This window comes from Epinephelus lanceolatus, chromosome 16 (assembly GCF_041903045.1).
Source record: "Epinephelus lanceolatus isolate andai-2023 chromosome 16, ASM4190304v1, whole genome shotgun sequence".
Classification (NCBI taxonomy): Eukaryota; Metazoa; Chordata; class Actinopteri; order Perciformes; family Serranidae; genus Epinephelus; species Epinephelus lanceolatus.
This window is the reverse complement of record NC_135749.1, coordinates 24540968-24546515: the sequence shown is the minus strand read 5'-3', so window position 1 is coordinate 24546515 and position 5548 is coordinate 24540968. Positions and strand designations below refer to the sequence as shown.

Here is a 5548-nt window from a genome sequence, read left to right as displayed (position 1 = left end):
TGTCTAGGCTGTGGTCACTCGTCTGTGTTTTAAAGAAAATACTAATGACTAAATCCTGGCTGGCAGACAGTGAGTAAGCTGTTTGGGGCTTACCTGGAGTTGACATTAACAGCTGGCTCAAGCAGTCAGCCCAAAAATGTCCATCAAAAAAGTTCTTGAAAAACAGAGGTATCAGAGGTAGTCGACTTAACAGCTCTCAGGAAAAGCAAGAAACAGTTGTAGGCTCTCGTTCAGTCCAGCTCAGCAAAGCTCAGCATATGCTGCTAACATGCAAGTAACACACCTGGAGCTGAGTTACTTGATAAGCCCCGCCCACCAGGGGAACATTAAGGCTCATTTAAGGCTCATTTGTACACCCTTTACAGACGAAAACAGATACATCCATTTCAAATGTTGTAAACGTCATTGCCCTCGTACTTACATGCGTCCCTTATGTTGACATTGATACATCCAGTAGATGGCACTAGAGGGCAGAGTCCAAAGTTTCCCACAACAACAAACGAGGCGCTGGTGGAGGAGGTCAAAATATTGCACCTCTAAATGGAGGCAGCTGTGGTCACTGAATGAATTGCAACACGTCGATGGAGGATTCTTTTCCCTAGATTACTGATTTGTTACGTTCCGCCATTATTTAAATTTCTTTGTCGTCTCCTACTGTCATATCTCGCTTGAACTAAGCTACACTGCCTCCGCAATCTCTGGTGGTACTGCTCCGTTTCATCCGTATTCGTAGGCTTTCAGAAAACATGCTCAAATATGCATGAAAAGGAACAGAGTACAGACAGAAGGCTCCATCTTTCTCCATCTCCTTATCTAACACTGAGCGTAAATGAGTGTTTATGCCTTGTTGACACTTATGTATGTGACTGGTGTCTGTAGGTCTGTAAATATACAAATGATGCCTCTAGTGTCCAACTCAAGGAAGTGCGTTTCTTTACAGATGGATAGAAACCTGATAAAAACTACCTATAGCCACTGGAGAGAGGCTAATTTTTCACCATCCAGTAGTTAAAAATATGTGCTTGGAACATCACCAGGACAAAAACAGGACCTGCCAGGTACGTGGCATGTTTTGTGAAATATTAAATTAAAAAGACATATAAATGTCTGAACAAGTCATAATGACACTGTGACTGTATGTATGCCCATATTTTAACAGAATGACATTACTCAGATTTACAGTGTGTTAAAACGAGACCAACTCAATTGACGATCAACACAGGCAACTGAATGGAAGGAAATAGCCTGTTAGCTAGTTAGCAGCCTGTTAGCTAAGCTAGCACATTGTCTTAGGGTCTCTCCAAAATCCACCAGAAAAGTTAATTTTTTTTTTACATATTCTTGGCTAAATCTGGACAGAAATATTATGGAGGGGAGGAGTTTCGCAGGCACATCGGATTTCACATAGGAATGAATGGATTTCCATGTGACTCGTCTCCGTACACATACGTAAGTGGAAACAAGGCCTTAATATTACTTTAGGCTCTGGAGCTTAAGACTATTTGGAGGCCCTTCCCTACCTTGACAATACAGACTGCCATGGCTTCATTTAGGTTCCTTTCATCACGAATCACCTAATTTTAGAAAACTTTTGTGTACATTAAAGTGTATTTATTCATAGTTGTGAAACTACCCTTGATTTGCTGAAGGTTAGAATATTCTTACATAAATTATGCCAGAGTAATACGGGAGAGAGTGAAAAGTGTGACAACCGACCCTGGTTGGTTAATTCAAGATCCCCCGTCAATGGACAACAGCAAAGAGTCAATGAAACGCCCTCCATCAATAAACAGAGTATGAAACTCATCAATATAAGACATGAAGTCAATAATAAATCAAGACAAAGCCAAGTTATCAGCAAAGCAGTCCTCTGTGCACAGCTCACCCACCAGCAGCCAGCCAAAACAAAGGAGGAACTGGTAACGCGAGTCTATGATCAAACCTGACTGGAGCCTACAGCTGATGATTTTTGAAGGTGGGACTGTAGGCAGAATTTGACAGAAGCATTCACTTGAGAAAAAAATACATTTTTAGTTTAAGAAAAAAGCTGTGTATTTTCTGCATTAACAACATTATATATCTCAGAATTCTGAGAAAAGTTTTCATGAAAAAAAATCTGCTTTTGTTTGTGTGAATTAACAAGATAATAATCGCATTAGTTCAGGGAAACACATCCATTTTTTTTTCTCACGTGAATGCATTGTGCATAGGCTTTGAACCTCTCTCTCAAGCTCTCTTCAATCTTTGCTGAACTACTTGTGTCATTTTTCGTGTGTACAATCAAGTGCAGCACCATGATTGCCTTTGAGGAGAGACAGCCTAAAGCTCTCATATCTGTATGAGTAAATATTAAACCAAGAAATAATCTGACTCATAACTCCCTTGAAACCACACATTGATGTTTTCACAGTAGGGTACATTTTTTTAATGGATTAAAAGAACAAGAGTGTATTAAACAATGAGCTTTAGAGGTACTTAGAGGTGGATTTTACCTTTGGACAGAGCCAAGTTACCTGTTTTCCCCTAGCTTCCAGTCTTTATGCTTGTGGTAGGACGGCACAGCCCGTCTCCACCCATGTTGTTGTGTGCGTATTGGATCAGTGGGAATGGTGGTGTGAGAGGCCGTTTACACGTCGCCGGCTATTTTCATAAACGGACATTTCACCGTCTCCGTTTTCAAAAAGATCTTCGTTTACACTTACCCGTGTATATATACACAAGAGCATGCCAAACCTGTAGGTGGCAGTGTAACGAGAAGCTCAAGCCTTCCATGTATCCATTGTCACCATAGCAACATAGGTCGCACTTTTTACACAGGCGCAAGTTCCGGCGTATACTGTGACGTGGGCTGCCTATAACTCCGTTTATCTGCGTTTATCTCAGTTTACATGCAAACGCGCAACCGGAGTTTTCCAAAATCTCCACTCTGGCCGGAGTTTTTAGAAAGACTCGTTTTCAGAGGAGAAATCTCCGTTTGCGTGTAAACGAAGGGCACAAACGAAGGAAGATGTCTCCTTTTATCAAAATCACCGTGTACGTGTAAACGGCCTCTAAACTCGCTCCTTTGCGCCCCGCCCATTGAATACTGATGGGTTGGCAGCAATTATCCTATTGCACCTTGCGTACTGGGCGGTGCTGTGCCAAGTTATATCTGGGGGAGGGCTGCGCGTCTCGGATGTGCGTCCTCCTACCTCTTCCTGAAGCCTGGGCTGCGTGTCGGCAGCGTGGTTTGGCGTGGCTGTGTCGGCTCCACGTGGCTGTCTTGAGACGCTGGTTATTGAGCTTCCTCCGTTCACTTTTGTCAGGTATGTTCCGCCGCTATCGCTGCATCTCTTGGTTATATTAGTGGTGTGTCTGATGCGCTCTGTGCTTTCTAGCAGAGTTGGCTTGTATTCCGGCCGGAGGTTTGGGAGTTGGGCGTGTGCGGCCTCGGAGCTGTGCGTAATAATCCACGCTCTGCGTTGGATCCCTGAGGTAGGCTGGCTCATTTCTGCTTGGCGTTTTTGCGCTTTTGTCGAGCTGCACACAAAATGTGACTTTGGTCTCTGATTGTTGTTGGCAGTTATTAGGCTGCATCCCTTCGCGGCTACCTCCCCTGTGGCCTGGGAAGCTGCGCCTTTACTGACGGGTATGTATGTGTGCATTTACATGGTTTAATCTATCGAAATGTAATTCGGCGTAGTAATTTTAACCTATTGTATATCACCGCAGGTGGCTCCACCTCTGAAGCGGGCCGCTGCGCTACTGCTGCTCTGTCTGTGGGTTCGCTGCGGCAGGCTCACTGCTCGTCTCCCGTTTTTTTATTACTATCGTTTCGTTTGTTTTTTTTTTTTTTTTCTTTATTTACTAATCCGGGTGTGAGCGCGGGCTTGCTGCCTTGCACGCCTAGAGTAAATTTATTTGGATAAAAGTGAGTGTTGGTTGCACCGCATGTGGCGCTGTCTCTGTAGAGGAAATTAATGCAGTGTAGGATTTAAAGCTGCACCCGGTGCACTGATCCTCGTCAATTAACCTATCAATCTTTGGTTAATTATTGTTTTTTTGTTTTCTTTTCGTATTGTAATCAGTTATTCATTGTTATTGCTTACAGATTTTATGATCATTTATTGTTATTTTTCTGAACATTCTGTGTTTAATTATTGAGTTGTTCTTCTTAGTAGCTTTTGTTTTTTTCTTTTTGCTATTGGTTTATGGTGAGCGCGGGCTTGCTGCCTTGCACGCCTGGAGTAAATTCATTTGGACGAAATCGAGTGTTGGTGGCACCGCATGTGGTACGGTCTCTGTAGAGGAAATTAATGTGGTGTAGGATTTTAAAGCTGCACTCACACTGCTCCTCAACAGCTAACCTATTAATTTTGGGTTAATTATTGTTTTGTTTTGTTTTTGTATTACGATTAGTTATTTATTGTTATTGTTTACAGATTTTGTGGTTATTCATTGTTATTTTCTGTAGATTTTGTTTAGTTATATAGTTACCTTTGTTGGTAGATTTTGTTCTTTTCTTTCTTTCTTTTGCTTTACTGGGTTAACTGGGAGTGTGTGTGGGTGTGTGTGTGTGCGAGTGGCAATTAACAGCACAATCAACCTTGGTGGTGACATTTTGGGCCTAGCATAGTGTGGTGTCAGGGCAGTTGTTTTATATGTGTTGCCCTTTGCCCTGACTAATAGTTTGCTTCTTTTCTTTGGACAGGAGCTGTTGGGCCGGTGCGGTGAGTGGCTGACTGATCCCTGCGGTGGTGGTCCCTTCACTCCCTGTATAGTCGCGCACTTGGGTGTCATTCAACGTTTTTTTTTTCTCACGTGTGGTGTGTAGTATCAGGACCCTTCCCCTTCCCCTCAGTTGGTCATCTCTGCCTGGTAAGCCCTCAGCCCTGTGCCTAGTGTTTGCACTTTTATAGCAAACCTAACCAACCCATTAAGTAGGCCCCAAGGATTGTGCCATATCTGGCCACTTGTCTTATCTCTTACCTCATCACCCAGAGACTTTATTCAAATTTTGAGATTTTAAATTGTTATTAATAAACTTTATTTTTATAATTTTCTTGGAATCACCTCTGTCTCTCGTGTCATTCGTACCTGTGTGACCTTTTTGTCAGCGTTAGAGTGGTGGTCCCCTCTACCAGATTTCCTGGGGGTGGAATCCCCCTAGGTGGCGTTGTCGGACACTTGTTAACTAGCAAAATTAAATCTAACCCTCGTAGACCTTGCCACATGCTCAACTAAGCTAAGCTAAGCTAAGCTAACCGGCTGCTGGCTGTAGCTTAATATTTAATGGACAGACCTGAGAGTGGTCACACCAAGAAAGCAAATTAGGTCAAACATTTTTTTAAGACGTCACAATGTAAAAAGTTTGTTTTGGACGGAGTCAGGCTTCCTCTTTCCCTGTTTCCAGTCTTTATGCTAAACTAAGCTAACTGGATGCTGGTTGAAGCTTAATATTTAACAGACAGACATGAGGTTTCGATCTCTTTCCTAACTCACACCAAGAAATCAAAGAAGAGTGTTTCGCAACATATCAAACTTTTTTTATTACGGCATTGTAAAAAGT

General features: G+C 42.6%; 1 long non-coding RNA gene across 1 annotated transcript; it reads left to right on the top strand.

The window, feature by feature from the left end:
• Nucleotides 1-3067: 3067 nt before the first annotated feature.
• On the top strand, nucleotides 3068-3978 carry LOC117264041 (uncharacterized). Its single transcript, XR_004502234.2, has 4 exons — nucleotides 3068-3305; nucleotides 3381-3474; nucleotides 3563-3628; nucleotides 3712-3978. It is a non-coding gene; the product is annotated as an uncharacterized LOC117264041 (long non-coding RNA).
• The last annotated feature ends 1570 nt before the right edge of the window (nucleotides 3979-5548 follow it).